This window comes from Trichechus manatus, unplaced genomic scaffold, assembly GCF_000243295.1.
Source record: "Trichechus manatus latirostris isolate Lorelei unplaced genomic scaffold, TriManLat1.0 scaffold00047, whole genome shotgun sequence".
Taxonomy (NCBI): domain Eukaryota; kingdom Metazoa; phylum Chordata; class Mammalia; order Sirenia; family Trichechidae; genus Trichechus; species Trichechus manatus.
In genome coordinates this window covers 13,686,195-13,711,682 of record NW_004443983.1, presented here as the reverse complement: position 1 = coordinate 13,711,682, position 25,488 = coordinate 13,686,195, and the positions used below count along the sequence as shown (strand labels likewise).

Sequence of the window (25,488 nt, the reverse complement as noted above, 5' to 3'; positions counted from 1 at the left end):
AAGGGACTCAAGAATCCATTACCAAATCAAACCTGTTGCAGTCAAGTCGATTCCGACTCATAGCGACCATACAGGTCGGAGCAGAACCGCCCCATAGTTTCCAAGCACCAGCTGGTGGATTCGAACTGCGGACCTTTTGGTTACCAACCAAACGCTTAACCACTGCGCTACCAGGCCCCGAAGAATCCACTGGAGATGTGGAAAACCATCCTACAGCAATCAACGTTGTAACCGTGATGCAAGTAAAATACTGGAAAGCATAGGAAAAAGTAACTGATTTTAAGGGTCAAAGTGCGTATTTGGAGTGGCGGGTCCGCCGCCCCAAAACAGCTTCCTTTCCCTGAGATTTCCCTTCCCTGGTTCGCCCAACACCCTGCAGGCACACTTAACATTTTCATCACGCCTCCGCCCCACACTCCGAATTCCTTTCCGGTTGCGAACCCGCCGGGTACTCCCTTCCATGAGGCCCAGTTTATCACCCCAAGCCCGGCCACTTCCCGACTGCGGCCAGGCGAGCCTCCCAAAGTTTCCTGTGACGCCGCGGTCCATCTCTAGCCCCATCCCGCCCTCACTCCCACCCTGGCAGCTCAGGACACCGGCTAAAGATGAGCAGGTACAGAGGCAGGCAAGACAGCTCTAGCGGGCGGACCTCGGGACCCCACCCGGACCCGGGAGATGACCCAAACGGCTGCCGCCACGATTCCACGCCTCCCCTCGCAGCGCCCGCGGCCCTCAGTTTTGCGCGAGCCCACCCGGCCCAGCGCTGAGTCCCGCCCCCTCCGGGGTTCAGGCCAATCTGCCGCGCCCCACCTCCTGGGAGGTGGTGAGGAGGGGGTGTGGGGGCCGGGCGTCAGTGCCCGCCTTCCGCCTGCATCCATTGGCTGCGGCATCTAGGGTGCCCGGAGACCGGAGTGCAGCTGGATTGGCCGCAGGGGCTCGTGATAGCGGCGTTTATTGGCTGTGGCGGCCCCCGTGACGCGGGGTGGCGAGTGGCTCCCGTGTCTGAGGGGTTCCTGCTTGTCAGGTTCTAGGTAAGTGCATTTTGCGCCGCCAGCGGCAGGCGCTGTTGCGTGGGGTAACGCTGGGAGAGGGGGTAAGAGAAGGGAGGGCAAGCCGAGAGCCGGGGCAATACCCCCCGCCCGCAGGGGGGCGCCCGGGATTCGGCCCTGGCGGCGCTGACTGCGCGGAGGACTCTTCCTCTGCCCTCAGCCACCCCACCCCTCCGCCTCAGGCTACAGGGTCGCCCGCCCATCCTCCCGCCCGCGGCGGAACATTCCTGGTGGGGTTTGGGCCGGGCTGCACACTCAGCCCCGCGAGGCCCGCCCCTCCCACCAACCCGGGATCCGGAGGCTGAGGGGGCGGGTGCCGGCGCGGACGGGCGGTGGCGGGTGGAGTGGCCCCGCCCAGTCGCGGGATTAGGGTGCTGGGGACACCGCCCATCACGCCCGTATCCCCTTTACTCTGCGCGCTCCTCTCCCCGGCACCGCTCTCCGCTTTGGGCGGCCACCCCCAACCTCGAGATGTTGCGTTAATCTCTTCCCACTTCTGGGGCCCTGGAGTCTCCATGACCCCTCTTTAGTATTCACTAGTGCTCCGCCCATGTGCCAAGTTCATCTCTCACTTTTATCCCCTCCTCCCTCCTGTCTTGGTCATTGGTGTTCCCTGTGGGTCCAGACAAGAGATAGACTCATGTGTGAAGCTAGTACAGCGGGGATCTGGGGTGGAGGGGCAATATCTGCTCTGTTCTGTCTTTGCCATTTTGGGCTGGGGAGGTGTTTCGAGGCTTTGAGTTAGTCTTCTGGCTTGAAGTCTCCCTTAGGATCAACTTTCTGAAACATGCCAGTTGGGCTGGTGTTGGTAGGATCAGGGTACTTCAGTCACAAATAAAGGGGTTTACTGTGAGGTGGTTGCTTTTTTACTTTGTACATTTGTGAATTTCATATTTAATGCTCAGCAATACAAAATAATTTGTTAAAGCTGGTAGCTGTTATTTTTGTGTTTTATACCTTATGGTTAAAAATAATGAAGTTTTAATCTGTTTTTTTTTTTCTTTTTTTGAGAAGAAGCTGCATATAGCAGTTTTACACTTTGACATAAACTTCTCTAAAGATGAAGAAGTACCATTTTCCCTTTCTCCAAATAGTTTGATAGTTTCTCTAATGGAGTCACCATATGTAGAAGTGTTGCGGTAAAATCAATGAGGATAGATTTTAGTGATTGAAGACTGGAAAACACTTTTCAACCGATGGAACGGAACAGAATTTTTAAAAAAGTATTGCAAAATAACAGTTGCTTCTCTAGTGCCTTGTAGTCCTGGTAAGCCTATATGGACTTTAGAAAGATGGATTTGTGAGAGCCACAGGTCAGTGTGAAGAATGCAAAGGAAGGGTGAGTGTATCTTGTAATCTAGTAAGTCATTTCTGCTAGTTCTGTGAGCCAAAGGAAATATGCTTCCAAATGTATTGGGAGTATATTAAAGCAAGTACACAGGCTCACTTTTAACCTTTTCTTTGTTTTCTTATATGAAAAACTTCTGGTGAAGATCTGTTTCTCTTTTGCTTTGATGGTTGACAGCGTTCAATATACAGGTTTCCCCTGCTGAAAGAAGAACGTTCCTATGAAACCTTTTGTAAGCCAAAATGGCATAAAGGAAAGAAGCAGTTACCATTAATTTATATGGGAAAAAGTTTTGCGCGTTCCAAGACTCAAAAAACAACCTACCAAATCATAGCAAATAAAATTTAAGGTAACACTAACATATAGTAAAAGCAAGAATGATATGATGAATACAGTCTATATATAAAGTGGAAGTTGTGTATAGTGTAGTTTCACTTGCCTGAATCAAGAAGATAGCGAGCACACTGGAAGACTGAGAGGTGGTGGTTATGGTGATGGTAGCCCCAGTAGCTTAGATGGCAGTGGCACATGGGGCTGGCTTGAAGGGCCGGGGTTCAAATCCTGCAGAGTAGCGGGATTTATATTAACTGTGCTTGCAGAGGGATGAGTCCTACAGTTAAGGAAATGCACAAGGGACGACAAGTCCAGGATGGAATTTCGAGATGCATAGTGTGTTCATAAGTAACCAGGCATTTGATTGAAGGTGGCTGGATCTTTCAATAAGGGTGGAGGAGTTTGAAAGGAGGAGCTTGCCAAGCCACTCTCCCTGCTGCTTGGGCACCTGCTGCCTCTTCAGTAGCTCACAAACGCTGAACGCTGTTTCTGCGTTTTGCCTTTTTTTTTAATAAAAAACGAAAGTCCTCTTTGGATTTCTTTTGGTTAGCGAAAGCAGGTATTAATGTAGGTCTTTTGTAAAAGCAAAGTGGCGTAAAGCGAACTTTCAAAAAGCGGGGGATACTTGTACACCATTTAAAATTATTTAGTGTCCAGTTTATACAGTTTCTGCGCTATTTCGAAGTTGATGATGTCTGTAGTGTAGAAGAAATGATTTAGGCTTATGTTAGATAAATGGCTTTCATCTTCACCTGTTACATAGCTAGCTATAACTCTGGTCTGTGAACATTCCTAATTTGCCTGTTTTTTCCCCAGTATTTTACTATTAAAAATTTCAAATATGCAGAAAAGTTGAATTGTACAGTGAATATCCACCACTTGAACAGCAATAATCTTTTCATGATAGTGATTACATGGTAAACATTAGAGAATAGAGGAACTGAAATGATCAAGTTTGAAAACCAGCATATTTCTTACTGAAATATTGTAAGGTGCTTATTTCTGTGTGTAGATGGAAATAGTGCTCATACAAACTATAGTAATTTAGTTCCATGAGGCTATTGCAAAGCAACCTGGTGAGTGAGCAGGAAGTCATCATCTTGTAAATCAAGGCCCAGATGATAAATTGCATTTTGATAATCAGAAAAAAGGAAATTAATGATCTTGTTATAGTAATACAAGTTTTGTTTTAAAATTGAACTCCTGTATTAATAAATTAGAGTTTTGTACTAGATTTTAGAGTGAGTATCTTTTGGAGAGCGGTCCAAGGGACTATCAGTTATGCAGTGTTTTGGTAACATAGTTAATAAATTGGATCAATCTTTTGTATATTTTTTGGAATAAGACTATATCGCTGTAATGGAAAATAATAGAAATGTGAACTTTTTTTAGTAAGACTTTTCATGCAGACTGAATTTATCCAGAGAGACGTGAGTAAGTAATTTGATAGGACTGAAAACTATTGGGTGCTGTCTCATGTGTTGATAAAGGAATATTTTAATATAGAATTTTAATTTATAATAAATAACTAGAAATCGGTATGAATTCACAAATGTGTATATTATATTTGTAATTTTCCATACTTAGGAAATTCTTGCACTGTAATTATTTGAACCCTGCTTTTTAGTTTTAGTATTACCCTGAATCTGTTTTTCATACCTACCTCATTTATATAATTAATTTCTTAAGTATTAAAATTAAGAGCTATGTCTCAGAATTTATAGCTCTCTGGACTGCCTCATTATAATTTTTCCATACCTTATTTGTCTTTAGCGTGCTTGTATGGTTAACCTAACATGCTATTGAGAGATTACAGAGAACAGGCAGGTCATAGTTTTGGAACTTTAGTGGCAGCTCCAGATCTTTGAGGATACAGTTAAATCGGAAAGAAGATATTTAGTTTTTTTTTTTTTTTAAATCAAAACTCCAGTGTCCCTTTCTCCCTCCCTCTTCCCCTTTCTTTTCCTATTTTTATTTTGATTATAAAAGTTAAATGCTTTTAAATCAATTCAGAAACCTATAGAAAAGAAAAGTCACCTATAATTCCAGCCCTGGTGGCCCAGTGGTTCAGAGCTTGGCTGCTAACCAATGGGTCAGCAGTTCGAATACACCAGCTGCTCCTTGGAAATCCTATGGGGCAGTTCTACTCTGCCCTATAAGGTTGCTGTGAGTTGGAATTGACTGGACAGCAACAGGTTAGGGTTTTGTTTTTTTTTTAATTCCACCATAGTTAATGTTTTGGAAAATATCTGAAACGTCAGTTTGTTCTGTAATACCGTATCATTTGTTGTATTTTTATGGTCTTCATTTTGGGGAATCTGCACATGAATCTAAACTTGCAGGAGTTCCTGAATTAGAGGCTTAGTTATCTTAAATTAGAAGAGGAGCGCCAAGGTGAAAAAGTTGAAAAGACTAAATAGAGGACAAATTAGAGTCAGACCAGAGGAATCAGACCCAAGAAATTACCTACTTTTTTTGTTTTCCAGAAGTATAACTGTCACCCTGGTTACTCATATGAAACTGCCGTCGTGGCTGACAGAATAAAGGGCTTTTCAAGTTTTTTCTTTGGCATTCAAAATATCTAGGTGAGATGAAGTTTATTTAGTGCCTTTCTACAAAAGTTTTTAGATTTCTCTATTTTTGAGATACTATGTATCATATAAAACTGAATAGTTTTTTAAATTTTATATCACGTATAACTTGTAATTATTTCTTAAATATTCATATGTAGTTATCAAACTATGACTGATTTTCAGCCTGTAGTTCATTACCACTCACAGTACGCATGATATTGTCTCCTTCTTTAGTAGTTAGTAATTAAAAGACTGAAAATTTTAGTCTAGGTGTTTCTTGTCAGGTAGCAGGGTCGCTTTGAGTCCAAATTGACTCGACGACAACAGTTTTTTTTCCAGCAGTGTATACGTAGTGAAAATAAGATCCATTTATTTTGGAGCTAGACAGTCTTCTGTGGGATCTTGGGCAAGTTACTTAATCTGTTTAAACCAGGGTTTCCTCATCTATAAACGTGTGATAAAATTTCCTCACAAGGTTGTTAGGAAGAATAAATGAGGCATTCTAGGTAAAATGCCTAGCATCATGCCTGAACTTAGGAAGTGTTCAACTTCCATATTTAGTTCCTTACATAGTAGCTTTAATTTTATCCCCTATTAATATGTATTTTATTGATGTTATTGTTGTTAGTTGCCATCATGTCGATTCTGATGCATGGTGACCCCTTGTCTGCAGAGTAGAACTACTTATAGGGTTTGATTCCAGACTGTGACCTTTTGGAAGCAGATTGCCATGCCTGTTTTCTGAGGCACCTCTGGGTGAGTTTGAACCAACCTTTCGGCTAGCAGTTGAGCACTTAACCATTTGTGCCACCCAGGGACTCCATTTTATTAATATCTGGTATTATGTTTATTCTACCATCCTAAAAGCTCCTAAATTTCAGATTTAGGAGATTAAAATAATGTATATCAGGTATACTTAAATTCAGTGACATTTGCATACAAACAAATGATTAGAAATATCTGTTCTTTGGTAGTTCTTAGATTACTGTATCTCAGTAGGGATAATCAGAAATTTAAATTGTTTTTTAACCCCAAATGTATCCAGTTTGTCTGGATTCCTGAATTATTTTTCTTTCACCTTAGATTGTCATCTGTTATTAGATGATTGCCCTAAATTCCTTTCATTTAAACCACAAGTATTTGCTTAAAAGTGGTATAGAAAAGCTAAACATTGTTCTTAAATCTAACTAGAGCTCCTCCTCCATCTTGTACCACATTACTATTTAAAACTTACACTTTAATAATACACAAACCTCTTGGTTGTATGTTTTTTGCCTTACATCAATGTATTTTTAGGGTGTGATATTTTATAAATACCCGTTTCAGAAGTGTGTTTTATAAGTATAGGGTTCTAATCCTTAAAGAATACAGTTTAAATGCACAGACCAGCCTATAGTTATTGTGTGGAGTGAAGCAAGCATTGAACCGAGTAAAAGAGTTAGTTGAACCAGATAGTGTTCATTGTCTCATTCAACAGTAAAACAAAGATATTGTGACATAAGTTAGTGATTCTCAATATCTTTTCCCATCCAAGTACAAGATGCTCACGTGTGACATATTTCAATGTGCAATTTTATAGCATACTAGCTGTAATTCTATATCTTCCCCTCCCACTCAGGGGGGCTTATCAGAATGCAAGTGATGGAGGGTGACAACATTATAGGGATTAACTTGAACCTACTCTGATTTATTGAAGAAAGTAATTAAAAAATATTTTTAAGTACTATTAGTACAAATACTTGAGAAGCAGCTTATAGCACCACAGTTGAGACCTCAGTGACTGCCACATTTTCCTGAAATGAAAGCCTCTCTGCTTATCAGTCTTGTAATGCTGCAGAAGAAAAGATTACTGAAATAATTTTATGTAATTGGTAATGAAGAGTCTTACATTTAAAAGAGTAACTATTCATGAACATTTAAAAGTGTTTGAATAATGATACCCTTGTCTTTCTTGTAAATAAAATAATACCAGTTATTTGTAGAAAAATTGAACTTAATTTTCTACTGTAAAATATTTTACTTGTTGAGATACTGTTTCATAGTAGGACTAACAGTGTTAGGAGGGGAAACGCTTCATACTCTGTTAATTATAACTGTATATTTGATAATAAAATTTAGCATTTTGGGATAAATTTTTATATTCTAAGCTAATTTAGTATATAGAAATGCTCTATAAATTGGCTTAGCCAAAAAGGTATCTTTAAAATTACACTGCTGTGAATGATACTACTTTTAAAATTGCTTATTCTATATTGAAGAAGCATGTGTAATATATAGTTAGAAATAAAGGCTTAGAAAAACTAAGTTTAGAAGACCCCTGACATTCACAAGTGATATTTCTGGAAACCTTTGTGAATCTAGGATATAACTACCTCCATAAAATGCAGGCAAATTTAACTGAAAAATTTAAGTGATCCCTTCAGACCCTTAATGATTCTGTGAATAGGACTCAGCCTTTAAAGTTGTTAAAAGGAGTTTTGTTTCTAAAGTGAAGGCTAGGTGACTGCATTACATCCTAGAATACAGGCAAAGGTTCTTATTCTTGACCTCTGTGCCCTGGGGTTTGCAGAACAAAAGAGCATTCCTGGCGTAATCACAAAGTCAGCTGCATTGTCACAAAGTTGAAGAGTTAGTCCTTGGTCACTGTAACGCTGGATGCTTCTTGCTTTTCTTTGATATATGTTTTCTCTTCGGGGAGCCCTGGTGGCGTGAGTGGTTAAGCGTTTGGCTGCTAACCAAAAGGTCGGCAGTTTGAATCCACCAGCCACTCCTTGGAAACCCTATGGAGGCAGTTCTGCTGTGTCCTACATGGTCCCTGTGAGTTAAGAGTCGACTGCTATGTCCTACAGGGTCCCTATGACTTAGAATAGACTGGACAGCAGTGGGTGGGTTTTTCTCTTTGTAGTTGAGCACTTCTGTAGTCTGTGTTCTTTCTTCTCTCTGAAAGTCTTCAGTATGGGACTATTTCCCAAGTTTTTCCTGTCAGTTGGTGGGGCTCTGTTGTTAATTTCACAGTATGTGAAAAAATACATTTGACTCATCTACCGATACTCAGTTCTGGTAGCAGTTGGGTCAGTAGCTGCTCTAGCACCTGTACCACGTCTTACTCCATGAAAATGTTTGTACAATGTCCTGACTTTCTCTGAATTATATTTCCTTCAGAAATCACATGCTTTCTATGTACTTATACAGGCTGATCATCATTTCAACTTTCACTAATGTGTTGCAAATTTTTCTCAGCTAGGAGCGAAGGAAACATTTTCAATCACCTGTTTTTTTGTTTGTTTCAGTATATAATCTGTGCTGTTTGGTGAATTTAGTAATGTTCCAGATCTAGTCACTGTTACATTTTACATGCATTCTGAATTTACTCCGAATTTATATATTGTAGTTAACTACCATCACTTTCTTAGGCTTCTTTAATTTCATGTATTGAATGAATTGGCAATAGTAGAGTAATTAAGGGAATCTAAACAATGTAGTTGTCTCGCATAATTATTAATGACAAATAACTTAATAGATCACTATACCAGTCATTTATAAACAGTTATGTTAGATATGGTGTATGTATTTTTATCTAGATATATACACAATAGGAACTTTTTACAAAGCAGCTTTCTTCCTCCTACTGTCATTCATATGCATATATATGTATATATAATATATATTGTAATTAATTGTTATGCATGGTCCTTTTTCTTCCCCTCCTTAACGTTTTAACCACGAAGGTAGAAACAATTTCTTTCAGAAAATGTTTATGAGTAAATTACGTGCATTCACATATATTGTTATGGGGTGGGGGCATTAACATTTCTTTAGTGCCTACTGAAAGTGCTAGGTACTTTTTGTACTTTTTTTTTCTTTTCATGACAGCCCTATGAATTGTATGCCTTGTATTTTATTTTTATTATCAGGAACCAGTTTTAGGTTATGTCTATCCAAGTAAGTGATACCAGGGATTTGAACTCAGGTCTTTCATACTCTAAAGCCCATTCACGCAAAACAAATACAAACATTAAAAGTCTAAATATAATAAACCTTTAGTAGTCCTGGATTTAATAGCAGTTTCAACTATTTGGGAATGACTCCAAAGGTCCATGTTGAAATATTTGCGGATTTGCTGAGATGAATTCTTCTCACTGGAAGTGAGGCCCTAAGATATGCGTGACAACTGCCCAGTGTCTACATCTTGCCTTGCTTTTGTTCTCTGCTTGAAGTTATCCTATACTATAACTTCTGTGAAGTGATAAGACATTGTCTCTTTATAAAAAAATTTGCTGACAAAGCCAGCTTTTACAAGTGAAGAGAAAGTAAAGATGCCTAGGAAAGTGATGGATCTTAGCCAGAAAATAGACATTTTTGGATACATTTAAAAATGGAATATTAAATTCAGTAGGTATTTGATCTGGATGTGAATCAATACACCACACCTTTTAGAGAAACCGAAGTTGATTTGTGAAACATTTTTAGTAAATATTCTAGCTGTGTCAAAACTCACTCATGATCTTTAGACAGATTTCTTGAAAATGTCAGGAATCTTTTATTCACAAATCCTGTTCCCCTTCCCTCCCCTCTTACCCTTAAGAATAATATTTAAAAGGGATTTGACTGTTTATTAATAGCTGCTACTTTCTAAAAGTTAATGTAGTTTTAAAAAATATCTTAAAATATTAACATGAACAGCTGTCTCCTTAATTGTAGGATAATATGGGTATCCTGTTTGGACTATTTCACAATTGTAACATATAACAGCTGGACCTTGGTGATGATCCCTTTCTAAGGTTCTGATTTCCTTATGTATTTTGGAGCCCAATTTATCCTGTGACTGGAACTGGCATTCTAGGATCAAAATGACTTAATATAGAGACACTTGTATTATATACAGTAATACGGTTTTTGAAAGAGGTTGAAGAAATAGACATGTTTTTCAAAGTAGCCTACATTATAAAAATAATGCAGAGATGTTCTGTGTCAGCAAGAGGCAAGCTGTTGTGAGAATGAGACAGAGAAGGGAAAGAATATGGTTCTTCCTTTTTTGGTCACTCAACAAATGTTAATGGACTACTTACTCCATGTAAGGACTTAAACATTATGGCTACAGATAATTATAAAGCATAGAGAAGTTTCAGACTCTGTTTTTCTGAGAGGGAATATGGGGTAGTAGAAAAGAGCATGGATGTTGAGCCAGACCAGGCTAGGGTTGAATGTATGCTACTAGTAATTAGTTTTATGAATTTTTGCAAATTATTTAATTCTTAATGGTTTTTTCATCTGCACATTTGGGGTAAAAATACTCACTAGATTATTAAAATAGTCTTCAGTTGTGTGGGACCAAAACTCTACTCATGCTAGCTTAGGGCACTGGGAAGAACAGGAGTATACCTCCTACGGCACAGATGGACTAAGGGACTCGAAAAATGGCTTCAGGACGTGCTCAGTGGCTTTCTCTTGTGTTAGGTGTACTCTTGACAGGCTTTCTCCAGTGGAGCCTTCTGGTGACTCCAGGCTTACATTCTTTCAGTTTTGCAAGCCCAGTAAAAGAGGTTCCTTATCCATAGTTCTAGCAAAAGTCCTAGTGTTATGTCTCATTGAATTGGCACTATGCAGTGAACTAGGAGGTAGAACAGAAGCACTAAACACAATTACTAGACCAAATAACTGGGATGTCCCATGAAACCATGACCCTAAACCTCCATACCAAGGAGCCAAATCCCATGAAGTATTTGGTTATACATAAGCAGCCTCAGCCAGCTACTCTTTTTTTTTTTTTAATTGTCATTGTTGTAAATATATCTATCACATACCTTTTTCCAATTAAACTTTTTAGAGGTGTACAGCCTATTGACAGCAATTACAATAATCAACTGTGCAACTCTACCCTTAATCAGTGTGATTTTTCCATTACTGTTGTAATGGATTGAATTGTGCCCTCCAAAAATATGTGACAACTCCATTAGGCCATGTGTAGTTGTCTTCCATTTTGTGATTTTCCTAAGTGTTATAAATCATAATCGCTGCCTGTGGTTAAAGAGGATTAGGGTGGGATGTAACACCCTTGCTCAGGTCACATCCCTGATCCAATGTAAAGGGAGTTTCCCTGGAGTGTGGCCTGCACCACCTTTTATCTTACAAGAGATAAAAGGAAAGGGTAGTAAGCAGAGAGTAGAGGACCTGATACCACCAAGAAAGCAGTGCCAGGAGCAGAGCACGTCCTTTGAACCTGGGGTTCCTGCACGGAGAAGCTCCTAGTCCAGGGGAAGATTGATGACAAGGACCTTCCTCCAGAGCCGACAGAGAAAGCCTTCCCCTGGAGCTGATGCCCTGAATTTGGACTTCCAGCCTACTAGACTGTGAGAGAATAAATTTCTTTTTGTTGAATCTATCCACTTGTGTTATTTCTGTTATAACAGCACTAGATGACTAAGACAATAATTAACTCCCCTTTTACCCCTGCCTCCTGCCCCTGGTAACCATTAATAAATTTGGTTTCTATACATTTGTTTTTTCTTTTTATATAAGTGTGGTCATACAATATATGTCCTTTTGTGATTGGCTTATTTCGCTGAGCATCAAGCTCCATCCATACTGTAGCATGTATCAAGACTTCATTTCTCCTTCCGGCTGAATAGTATTCCATTGTATGTATGTACCACATTTTGTTTATCCATTCATCTGTTGATGGGCATTTATGTTGTTTCTATATTTTGGCTATTGTGAATAGTGCTGCAGTGAATGTTGGCTTACAAGTCTGTTTTTGAGTCTCCGCTTTCAAGTCTTTTGGATATATACCTAGGAGTGGAATTGGTGGGTCATATGGTAGTTCTTTTTTCAGTTTTTTTAGGAATCACCACACTTTTCCACAAGGGCTTTACCACTAGCAGTGGATAAGTGTTCCAGTTTACCCGCATCTTTGCCAACATTTGTTATTTTCTGTTTTTTTTTTTTTTAAGTCTTAGCTATCCTAGAGGGAGTGAAATGGTATCTAATTGTGGTTGTGATTTGCATGTCTTTGATGGCTAATGATGCTGAGCATCTTTTCATGTGTTTGGTGGCCATCCGAATGCCCTCTTCCGTGAAATGTCTATTCAGGTCCTTTGCCAATTTCCTGATTGGGTTACCTTTTTGTTGTTGAAGTTTTATATATATTTTAGTTATAAGATTCTTGTTGGATATATGGTTTCCGAAGATAATTTTCCCAGTTGGTAGCTTGTCTTTGCACTTTTTTGGTAAAGTCTTTTGATGAACAAAAGTTTTTAATTTTTATGAGGTCCCATTTATTTATTTTGCCTTTTGCTGTTTGTGCTTCTGTTATAGTAGATAATCCATTGTTGAAAGCTAGGCTTGACAATGTTGCCCCTGCTTGTTCTTCTAAGAATTTTATGGTTTTAGTTTGCACATTTAGGTCCTTAACCCATTTAGAATTTGTTTTTGTGTATGGTATGAGGCATGGATCATGTTTCATTTTTCTGCATGTGGAAATCCAATTCTCCTAGCACCATTTATTGAAGAGACTCTTCTTTCCCTATTGAATGGACTTAGCACCCTTGTCAAAAATCAGTTGACCATAGATGTGTGACTTTATTTCTGTACTTTAAATTCTATTCCATTGGTCTGTGTGCCTATTGTTATACCAGTACCAGACTGTTTTGATTACCATAGCTATGTAGTATGTTTTAAGATCAGGAAGTGTGAGCCCCCCTACTTTATTCTTATCTTTCAACATTGTTTTAGCTATTTGGGGCCATTCCATATAAAGCTGAGGATTGGTTTTTCTATTTCTGTAGAGAAGGCTGTTGGAATTTTGTTTGGGATTGCGTTGAATCTATAGATTGCTTTGGATACTATTGACGCTTTAATAATACAAGGTCTTTCAATTTATGAACATGGAACATCTTTCCATTTATTTAAATCTCCTTTAATGTCTTTCAGCAGTGTTTTATAGTTTTTATTATACAAGTCCTTCACATCCCTGTTTAGATTTATTCCTAGGTATTTTATTCTCTTAGGTGCTATTACAAATGGAATTGTTTCCTTAATTTCCCTTTCAGATTTCTCATTGCTGGTGTATAGAAACCCAAGTGATTTTTGTTTGCTGACGTCGTATCCTGGAACTTTGCTAAATTCCTCTATTAGCTCTAGAAGTTTTCTTATGAACTCTTTGGGATTTTCTATATATAGGATCATATCATTTGCAAATGGAGATAATTTTTCTTTTTCTTTTCCAATCTGGGTACTTTTAATTTACTTTTATTGTCTTATTACTCTGGCTAGGACTTCTAATACAATATTGAATAGAAATGGTGAGAGCGGGCACCCTTGTCTTGTTCCTGATTTCAAGGGGAAAGACTCTCAGTCTTTCTCCATTAAGTATAATGTTAGCTGTTGGCCTTTCCTAAATGCCCTGAATCATGTTGAGGAATATCGCTTCTATTCAAATCTTCTTCAGGTTTTTCATCAAGAAAGGGTGTTGGATTTTATCAATGCTTTTTCTGCATCCATAGAGATTATCATGTGGTTCTTTTCCTTTGTTCCATTGATGTGGCATATTATGTTGATAGATTTTCTAATGTTGAACCATCCCTGCATTCTTGAATAAATCCCACTTGGTCATGGTGTATGACTCTTTTCAACATGCTGTTGGATTCTTTTCACTAGTATTTTGTTGAGGAATTTTGCATACATATTCTTATGAGATATTGGCCTGTAGTTTTTTTTTCTTGTGGTCTCTTTCTCTGGTTTGGGTATCAGGGTTATGTTTACTTCACAGAATGAATTAGGGAGTATTCTTTCCTTCTCTATCTTTTGGAAGAGTTTAAACAGTATTATTGTCAACTCTTCTCTAAATGTTTGATAGAATTCCCCAGTGAAGCCGTCTGGTCCAGGACTTACTTTTGTTGTGGGGTTTTTGATCACTGGTTCAATATCTTCACTTGTTATGGGTCTGTTGAGACTTTCTATTTTGTCTTGAGTCAGTTTGGGTAGATTAATACATCTGACTTTAAGTCTAGGATCTTGGGATAATTTCTCTCAGTTGTGTTTGTATACAGCTCCTCAGGGTCTAACAATTTATGGTTAAATGATAAACATAACTAATTTTAATAAAGCCACTGTTCAGTGTTAGAAGGAAAACAGCATAAGGACAACAAAAACTCAGTAGGAGAAGAGAGGGAAAACACACACACACACATGCACACACAGATTTTTAATCCATGGCATATACAAATTTAATTGTGCAGAGATGGCACAAAATCTTTACCCTGGCAGTGGACTGAGATTTTTGGTTAGCCAATATGGCTGTCTTTGGTTTTGCCGCCTGGGAGGATCTGCCTTGTTCTTTTTCCTCCTGGTCGCAGCAAAGATGGGTATTGGGAAATATCCCTTACTGGGGATTGCCACTGCATTAGTAGCTTATTTTCTGTTGGTGAGGGGTTAGGCCCAGAGAGTCACTTTAGAGAGTGAGCAGTAACAAGCCTTTGCTTGTTGGAAATTTCTTAGCAAATCCTAAGCTTACCAATCACCATCTTGGCCTTTGCCTCTAGGCCATTCATTGCAGCTCTTTGTTATAAAGATGCACAGCAAGTTTGTCCCTGTTGCTGGGCTGTTTCATAGTGGATGATTCTTTATAATATGGGTAATTATCTTATTTGTTAGGATGCTTGATAGGAGCCTGGAGCATCAGGCTTCTCCCACATCTCAGACTTAACTGGTACTTGGTTTTTGTGCGATTAAAGGCTCTAATTTTAGTTTAAGGCTGTTCATTTTTCAGCCCTGTAAATAGCAAGATTAACAGCCATCTTAGATTTGTAGTGATAAACCGAAAGAGTCTCCCTTTTATTAAGACTTCACCCAAGGTGTGCTTCTTTCTTGAAGGACCTTACTGAAGACTACAGCATAGTAGGCAGTAAACCAACATCCTAACCTTTTTTTAACTAAGTACCCTGCAATTCTATCCTCAGTAGATATGTGGTCTGATTCATAAGAGATGGCATTTATTAAGGATTGCTGATTTCTCACCCTACAATAACTAGATACCAAATTCCCTTTACTCTCCATTGTTGACTCAGTCATTTCCACATTTTAGGGCTGTCACTTGTATTACCTGGTTTCTGGCATACATTTTTATATTTGTTAGACTCCTTTTGGATGCCAGTAACAGAAACCCAATTAGAAAGCCAGTCCTCCCTGTCCCTGTAAGTGGTAGCTCCATTCTTGTATTTGCTCAGGCCCAATACCTTGAGGAGCCCTGGTGGGCAGTGGTTAAGAGCTCAGTTGCTAACCAAAAGGTCAGCAGTGCGTGGTGATCTGCTCCCATAAAGATTACCAGCCTAGGAAACTCTACGGGCCAGTTCTACTTTGTCTTATAAGGTTGCTACGAGTTGGAATCGATTCTATGGCATGCAACCACCACAACAAGCTTGTGTAGGAGACTTGGGGTGGTGTAAACGATTAAGTGCTGGGCTACTAGCCAAAAGTTTGCAGTTTGAACCTACCTAGAGGTGCTGTCTTAATCATCTAGTGCTGCTCCAACAGAGATACCACAAGTGGATGGTTTTAACGTAGAGAAATTTATTCTCTCACAGTCCAGTAGGCTACAAGTCCAAATTTAGGGCATCAGCTCCAGAAAAAGGCTTTCTCTCTCTGTAGGCTCTGGAGGAAGGTCCTTGTGATGCGTCAGTCTTCCTTTTGTCTGGGAGCATCTCAGCGCAGAAGCCTCAGATCCAAAGGACGTGCTTTGCTCCAGCACCGCTTTGTTGGTAGTATGAGGTTTCCATGTGTCTCTGCTCGCTTCTCTCTTTTATATCTCAAAAGAGATTGGCTTAAGACACTATCCAATCTTGTAGACGTCATCATTATAACCTCATCATAGTGATAGAGTTTACAGAACATAAGGAAATCACATCAGATTATACAATCATACAGTACTGGGAATCATGACTCAATGAGGTTGACAGATAGTTTTGGGGACACAATTCAGTCCATGACAGGTGCCTTGAAAGAAAGTTGTGGTAATCTGTTCCTGAAAGGTCACAGCTATGGAGTGCAGTTCTGCTCTGAAACACACAGAGTCACCATGAGTTGTAATTGACTTGACAACAACTGGCTTGGTTTTTTGGTTCTTAACCTATGTAGACTACTGGCACATCTGTCCATCCTCCCCTCCAGAGGGAGACATATTACTCATTAAATAAATCTCCTCCACAAGAGAGGGGAAAGTATTTTTAGGCTTGTTGTTGTTATGTGCCGTCAATTGGATTCTGACTCCTAGTGACCTATAGGGCAGAGTAGAACTGCCCAGTGGGGCTTCCCAGGCTGTAATCTTTACGGGAGCAGATCACCAGATCTTTTCTCCCGTGGAGCAGCTGGTAGGTTTGAACCACTGACCTTTCACTGAGAGCTTAACAGTTGCACCACCAGAGCTCCTTTCTTTAGGTTTATTACCGTAGAATGTAAGTAAATGTCTCCCCCGGAGGGGGGAAGGGGAATAAGAGAGCTTAATTTCTCCAAAGCTTTTTGGAAGTCTGTATCTTTGGGGAGATGCTATCTCTAGCCTCCAAGGCTGGTAATTTATACAAATACCCATGTACTGTTTGCTCAAAGCCCTCAACTGTGCAGGAACGTAAGAAATCCAGGGAGAATTGTTTTCCAACAGTAACTCCAAATTCCAGCAGCTAGAATGCATTCACAGAGCCCTGGTGCACCTGAACTCACCTGAACTCAAGTGTGACTAGATCTAGGAGCAGATATTTTCAGATTTTCCTTATTTCTCTTTCCATCTGTTGGATCTTCTTTTCTTTGGGTTGACTCATTGTCAAGTAGGTACTTACCATATTCTTTCAGTTTAGTAACCTTACCTGAAAGAGAACCTCCCTTTCCCACTAATTCCTGCAAAAATTTTGGGATTGAGTCTTACTGGTCCCATTTGGGTAATATACTCATTTCTGAACTACTTGGTGGGGAGGGACTGTGCTTACTTTCCAGACTTGGGTCATGTGCCTATTCTAGGAATTTGAGAGTGGGAATGATTAGTACCTCCCAAATCACATAGATTGAGAACAAGAGAAGGGTAGTTTGACAAAGGGGGCATTGGTGATTCAGTGGTAGAATTCTCACATTTTGGGTTTCCCTAGAAAAATATACCTTTAATATTTTTATATGGAGCCCTGGTGGCTTAGTGGTTAAGAGCTATGGCTGCGAATCAAAAAGGTCAGCAGTTTGAATTCACCAGCCGCCTCTTGGAAACCCTATGGGGCAGTTCTACTCTGTCCTTTGGGGTCACTATGAGTCAGAATCGACTCGACGACAGTGTGTTTGTTTTTTGTATACAGGTTAATTTAATATGCATTTTATACAGGTAAGATTTTATGGCATTTTAACAAAAGCTGCTATAAAATTCACAGAACAATGAGAAGTTAGTGTGCCTTTTGATGTTCAGCGTCAATTGCAGATTTGGAATGAGTTTAGAGCCAAAGATACTTAGTATTTCATCAGAGGAATCAAACAATGCACCAGTGTCTAAGATAATTTTAACTCCAGTAGTTGAAGGAGCAGTGTACATTTGTGCTAGAGGGCTAGAGTGATGAAAAGTATATACTCTACCACCGAAGTTCAGTGGTAGAATTCTCACCTTCCATGTGGGAGACCCGTATTTGATTCCTTGCCAGTGCACCTCACGTACAGCCATCACCCATCTTTCATTGGAAGCTATTCCAGACTAAGACAGACTAGGAAGAAAGGCCTGGTGATTTACGTCTGAAAACCCTATGGATGTTTTGTTCCATAAGGTTACCATGAGTCAGACACTGATTCGATGGCAGCTAACAACAACAAGTTCAACAAAACAAAATTGAGATGCTGCTACCAAAAGAGGAAGAGATAGATGCTTCAGAGTAAGCTCTAATACTTACATGTACACATAATACATTCATTGAAAAAAAATTAGAATCTTCTTGTATATAGACATTCCTGCCTCGTGTATTTTTTACCTAACATCATATTATGAACAAGAAATTTTCTTTGAAAACATGATTTTAAATGGATGTAAAATTGTACTTAAATTAGTTTCTTATTTTTAGATGTTTGGTTTATCAGAATTGGACTTTGAAGAAGTAAAAGGATATTATTTGTTGGAGAAGTATGGAGAGTTAAAGTGGGAAAGAAAGGCAGGACCAGGACTAAGATGAGGCAAGACAGATGCCTAGGATACAAAATTTAAGGAGGCACTCACTCTAGGGTCTAAGTCTCAGGGTCTCCGGGTGGCACTTGGAGCAGAGAAGCATATTCAGGGAATATGAGTGTGAGTTAGAGAAGAGAGCCTGTGTAATTGGAGAAGTTGTTGGGGAAGGTTAAGGTGCACCTAGAAAGTAGTCATTATGCATTTCTAACTGTTATATATGGAAATCTTTGCTGAGTTCTGAGGAGGATAATACCTTTGACGTAACAGAAGGAATATAATTTTTATTCATGAATTTATAGTAGTTTGAACAAAGGAAAGTTCCATTTAGAGATGCCACTAAGGAATTTGTTACTTATTTTTAACCCAAACCCTTTCCAAACTTGGAAGTTGTCACTTTGAACATGGTGAAAGAAGGGGACAGTGGAGTGGATGAGGGGTAAGATATTGTTAATTGTGGATGTACATAGGGAGAGTAGATTGTTTAGAGTGATGGTTCCCTGAGGGTGAAAACGGATTGGTGTCATTTACTTTGGGCAGCCTTCCCTAGGCACCCATGCTCTGCCAAGGGCTCTTCCTCTGTGTTTTCATAATGTCCCATACATCTCTCTAAATAGTTCTGTAGTTAGTCATTGATTTATCAGTCTGTCACACTCATTAGACTATAGATTTCTTGAGAGCAGAGAATGTGCCTTATTCATATTTGCATTTCATGGTTCTAGGACAGTACTAGTACATAGGTCACATTGGTTGAGTGATCATTGAACTTTTCTTTAGTGAGTGCATATACAAGTCTTTTTTTTTCTTCCTATCATTTTGTTTTTATTCTCTAATATTTATGGATTCTGTCACAATATCAAATGGAAAAGTGCTGTTTTTCTCATTGAGAAATGAAAAGTATAGAAAAGATTGAGTTGGAGATTGAGACGTGAATAACGCATGGGCGCTTTGACTAGCTTCCTTGAGGAAGACACTTGATGTTGCTCAGTGTTGGTCCTTGAATCCCAGTTGAATAGTTGTCTTTCTTGTGTTTAGGTCTTTGAAAATTACTGTTTTCATCTCACAGTGAGAGACCAAAATACAGAGTTCTAGATAACCCTCAATTATGTTTCCTGATAGAGAGGCTAAATATTTTCAAATTAAACGGACGAGCCAGTAATTTTTGTCTCTATCTTTAGAGCAGAGTCAGATACAAATATACGTGTGCACATGTTGGTACATGCTATATTTTGTTCCTTGAAAATCTTTATGAATAATACTGTTTATTGTACTGTATACATTTTTCATTATTGTATTTTATCTGGTGGATTAAACTGGAGATACTATTTAGAAAAGAGAAGTATTAAAAGGGAAATCATGTTTGAAATTTTCATATTTAATAAGACTTTATGTCATGAATTTTATCATAAAAAATGATAAAAATTTTTATCATTGTAAATAAAACCATATTTACACTAGAATGTACAAATTAGAGAAAGGTAACTCCCTGGGGAATTTCATTAATTCACTAATCATTTATTTGATGACTACTATGTGGTGCGAACAGTTAAGTGCTTGACTACTAGCTGAAAAGTTGGTGGTTCAAACTTACCTAAAGGTGCCTTGGAACACAGGCCTGGCAGTCTGCTTCCGAAAGGTCACAGCTTTGAAAACCCTTTGGAGCAGTTCTACTCTGGACCCATGGGGTCGCCATGAGTTGGAATCGACTCAGTGGCAACTACAACAACAGCAATGTTCCAGGTAGTATGCAGAATGCTGGCTCTGTTAAGATAAAAATCCCTTTCCTCAGTCATGTTTAATGGAAGAAGAGCGATAGTAATTCTAGCATTGGGAATTTGCTAGGTTGCCATATCTAGAAGGGAATAAAAAAACTTGTCTGGGGCAAAAGAAGGAACCTTTTGGACATGGGTAAAAAGCTTAGAAAAGTGAATGACTTGGAGAACATACTGTGTTTGGTCAGTTTCCTGACCAAAAGCAAAGCAATAATTTTATTGGTAATCTATGAAATGTCATCTGAATCATGTGAAAGTTAAGGAAGTAGAGGTAACAGAATTGGCAAATGAAAAAGAAGAGCTTGAAAGAAGAGGACAGCTGATTATAAACAGGGATTATAAATAGGAGGACGTGGACAAAAAAATGAGAAACTGAGATAGGACTATAAACTGCGTACAGTGACATCAGTGGTAAGGAAGAGAGCCAGTGACCAAGAAACATCTTAGAAGAGTGGAGAAAAGCCAGTGCAAGAGCCATACTTTGGTATACTAAGCCTGTTAGATAGAAGAAAGTTATGCAGTATGTGTTTGCCAGGAGAATCCTTCACAAACCTTCCCCAGCTTTTCAAAAAGTTTTTCTCACATGGTTAACTACTCCTTTAGGCTGTAATAACATTTTAACAAGTGTAATCACTTGCTTCTTCTGTTGTGCCTAAAACTTGAAGGTAGTTTCTTGCTGTGAAAATGGAGAAAAACATGGAAATTACCTCTTCAGAAATTGAGGGAACAGGTTAGGGGAGAAGATCAAACACTTCACGCGTTGGGAAACTTGTGAAAAGAAAGGGGGGAGAGTAGTAAGGGGATAGACAAGTAAATTAGGGAAGTGTAGCATTCTCATTCTTAATTTGTTGAACGTGATAAACTGTCACCGTGAATTTCCAGTAGCAGCCTGTTACATTTCATGTATACATTTCTACCTCTTTCCCTGTTGTGAACAGGACTAACTCCTTGAATTTCTTCTTGCAGCTCATGTTTTCTGGCTAGACCTATGATCATTCCTGTGAGACTTCACTGCACGTTTTTTCGTCTTCCTCATCCCTAATGTGTAATACCTCGACATGGACCTGCTACTTTAGCTAAGTTATGACCAGCAATGAATAGTAGCAAGGTAGGATTACGTTACTCTTCTTAGTAAAAAAGTTTTCTTGTCTCTGCAACAGTTTTTACTCATCTTGATTTTGTAGCGTTCTTTATGTTAAATTATTCCCTACTTAGCGGATGACTAATATTTTAATTTTTTTTCTTTTTTTGCTTGTCTCTATCCTACTGAAATTTTATCTCATTTGTGATGTAATTTTTTTAGACTAACACTTACAATCATTAGAATTCCAATCTATATATATATATATCTCTTCCCCAACCTGTGTGCCCATCAGTCCTGTATTTTCTGCTGCCTACCACCGGACAGAACATATCTTGTTTTTCTTCTCAAATACTTACTTCTTCTGGTTTCTGTATTTCTGTTAATAGCATTATTATTCCTATTGTTTAAGTTCTGTATTGTATAATATAATATAGTTATATATTCTTTGCATTTTCATTCATGTGTTTGATGTACAATGATGGACTTCTAAAGGGAGCTTTGATTGTGCGGTGGTTAAATGCTCAGCTGCTAACTGAAAGATCAGCGGTTCGAACCCACCAGCTGCTCCACAGGAGAAGGATGTGGCAGTCTGCTTACGTAAAGATTTACAACCTTGGAAACCCTATAGGGCAGTTCTGTTCTGTCCTATAGGGTTGCTATGAGTCTGAATCAACTCCACAGCAATGGCTTTGGTGATACGCTTCTACTATCAGACACTGTGGTGGCTTCTGGGGATACCGTGATGAGTAAGCTGGATGTCCTTTCCTCATAGGTTATATTCTAGAGGAGAAGACAGGTTAAAAGATGCAAAGCTGATAAAATAATTGTGAAGTATGATAAATTTTTTGAAAGAAACCAATAAAGCAGGTAACTTAGAGATGAAGAGGTTGGGGGCTGCTTTAGGTAGGGTGGTCAGAAAAGGATCCTCTGAAGAGTTGCTATTTAAGATGAAATTTATTATATAAAAAGGAGCTATTTAGAGAGTATGTGTTGTGTGTTGTATGTATGGGGTACATGTGTATGTGTTTGGTTCAGGAAGCATTCTCATTAGAAGGAATAATGAGTGTAAAGACCTGGAAGGAGGAAAGAGCTTGATGAGTTTGAGGAGCAAGAAAAAACAAACAAAAAGCAGTTTGACTTAGTGACAGGGGCAGAGTAAGAGGTTATAGAAATATGCAGGGACCAAATCATGCGGGGGTTTGACAGGTTTACCAACAAGTTTGTATTTTATTCAAAATGATACTATTTTAGCTGCTATGTAAGGAGTGGACCGGCTGGGGCAGAACTGAAAGCTGGTAGTTTTCTGAGCTTAGGTGAGAGAGAGTAGTGGTCTGAACTAAAGGTGCTTGCAACAAGAGATGCATTTTTTTTGAGTCAGAATTCATGGAACTTATGGATAGTTTGACTGTGGAAAAAGAGAAAGAACATATTCAAGGATATCTCTATGATTTCTGGTTTTTGAGTAACTATGTGGATACCAGCATCATGCACAGAAACCTTTCAGAAAACTGTCCTCCCCATTATCCGAAGGATTGCTTATTTTACCAAAATTAATTACACTGCTAGAAATAATATTAATGCTGAAAATAAAAACATCTGACAAATTCGTATAGTGTACTGGTTAATACTTTGTTTTGCCTTTTTCCCCCTGAAATTTAATTTTTATAACTTTTAATTATAAATTTAATTTCATATGACTTTGGAATCATTCTGGAAGTGAAGTTAATTGGGCTATTTTTTATTTGGAGTTTTAAGACTCTTCTCTCTTGTGAGTCGCCGTTTATGTTGGTGAAAAAAGATATTTGCAATGAAGAAGTTGTTGGTCTTGCAAAATTCAATTCTGTGATCTCCTGCATCGTTTCTATTACCAAGGCCTTATTTTCCAACTACTGATCCTTCTTCTTTGTTTCCAGCTTTCGCATTCCAGTAATAATCAATGCATCCTGATTGCATGTTCAGTCAATTTCAGACTGTAGAAGTTGGTAAAAATCTTCAATTTCTTCATCTTTGGAGTTAGTGGTTGGTGCGTAAATTTGAATAATAGTCGTGGTAACTGGTCTTCCTTGTAGGTGTATGAATATTATCTGATCACTGACAGTGTTGTACTTTAGGATAGATCTGGAAATGTTCTTTTTGAGGATGAATGCAGTGCCATTCCTCTTCAAGTTGTCATTCCAGCATAGTAGACTGTATGATTGTCTGATTCAAAATAGCCAATACCAGTCCATCTTGGCTTGCGAATGCCTAGGATATCTATGTTTATGCATTCCATTTCATTTTTGATGATATCCTATTTTCCTAGATTCATACTTCATACATTTCATGTTCCTATTATTAATGGATGCTTGTAGTTGTTTCTTCTCATTTTGAGTCTTGCCACATCAGCAAATGAAGGTCCCGAAAGCTTGACTCCATCTATGTCATTAAGGTTGACTCTACTTTGAGGAGGCAGCTCTTTCCCAGTTGTATTTTGAGTGCCTTCCCACCTGAAGGAATCATCTTGCAGCACTATATCAGACAAAGTTCTGCTACTATTCATAAGGTTTTCACTGACTAATTCTTTTCAGAAGTACAACACTGGGTCCTTCTTAGTCTGTCTTCGTTTGGAAGCTCAACTGAAACCTGTCTGCCATGAGTGACCCTGCTGATATTTGAATACCAGTGGCATAGCTTCCAGCATCACAGCAACATGCAAGTACCCACAGTACAGCCAACTGACAGATGTGTGGGTGACTATACACGTGGACCTTGCCAGATAGAGTGCACCGGAATCAAATCCACTACATCTGTGAAAAGAGATGATGGAAAAGTTCAAGATCATCAGTCAGAACAAGGCCAGGGGCCGACTGCAGAACAGATCATCAGTTGCTCGTATTCAAGTTGAAGTTGCAAAAAATTAGAACAAGTCCATGAGAGCCAAAGTATGACCTTGAGTATATCTCACCTGAATTTAGAGAACATCTCAAGAATAGATTTGATGCATTGAACGCTAATGACTGAAGACCAGATGAGTTGTGAAATGACATCAAGGACATCATATGTAAAGAAAAAAAGAGGTCATTAAAAAGACAGAAAAGAAAGAAAAGACCAAAATGGATGTCAGAAGAGACTCTGAAACTTGCTCTTGAACGTCAAGTACCTAAAGCAAAAGGAAGAAGTAATGAAGTAAAAGAGCTGAACAGAAGATTTCAAAAGGTGGCTCGAGAAGACAAAGTAAAGTCTTATAATTACATGTGCAAAGACCGGTAGATAGAAAACCAAAAGGGAAGAACATGCTAGGCATTTCTCAAGCTAAAAGAACTGAAGAAAAAATTCAAGCCTCGAGTTGCAATACTGAAGGATTCTATGGGGAAAATATTAAATGACACAGGAAGCATCAAAAGAAGATGGAAAGAATAAACAGAGTCACTATACCGGAAAGAATTGGTCAATATTCAACCATTTCAGGAGGTAGCATATGATCAGGAACGCATGGTACTGAAGGAAGAAGACCAAGTGGCATTGAAGGCACTGACGAAAAATAAGGCTTCAGGAATTGATGGAATACCAGTTGAGATGTTTAAATAATCGGATGCAGTGCTGGGAGTGCTCACTTGTCTATGCCAAAGAATTTGGGAGACAGTTACCTGGCCAACCGGCTGTAAGAGATCCGTACTTTTGCCCATTCCCAAGAAAAGTGATCCAACCAAATGCAGAAAGTATCGAACAATATTATTAATATCACATTTGAGTAAAATTTTGCTGAAGATCATTCAAAAGTGGCTGCAGCCCTATATTGACCAGGAACTGCAAGAAATTCAAGCCAGATTTAGAAGATGACGTGCAACCAGGGATATCAGTGCTGATGTCAGATGGATGTCGGCTGAAAGCAGAGAATACCAGTAAGATGTTTAGCTGTGTTTTGTTCACTGTGCAAAGACATTCGACTGTGTGGATCGTAATAAATTATGGATAACGTTTTGAAGAATGGGAATTCCAGAACACTTAATTGTGCTCATGAGGAACCTGTACATAGATCAAGAGGCAATTGTTTGACCACAAGAAGGGTTATACTGTGTGGTTTAAAGTAAGGAAAGGCATGCATCACGGTTGTATTCTTTCACCATACCTATTCAGTCTGTATGCTGAGCAAAAAATCTGAGAAGCTGGACTATATGA

At 38.9% G+C, this 25,488-nt stretch overlaps 1 protein-coding gene across 16 annotated transcripts in view; it reads left to right on the top strand.

The window, feature by feature from the left end:
- The first annotated feature begins 952 nt into the window (after positions 1-952).
- FER (FER tyrosine kinase) overlaps positions 953-25,488 on the top strand; it is a 492,503-nt gene continuing 467,967 nt past the window's right edge. For 13 of the 16 annotated variants that reach the window (XM_023731992.1, XM_023731994.1, XM_023731996.1 and 10 more), the window contains exons 1-2: positions 953-1,031; positions 21,213-21,354. The gene's annotated coding sequence lies outside the window, so the exon portion shown is untranslated. Of the gene's footprint in view, positions 1,032-4,894; positions 5,316-21,212; positions 21,355-25,488 lie in introns of those variants that run through there. The other 3 variants (XM_023731990.1, XM_023731993.1, XM_023731991.1) reach the window with 3 other exon arrangements.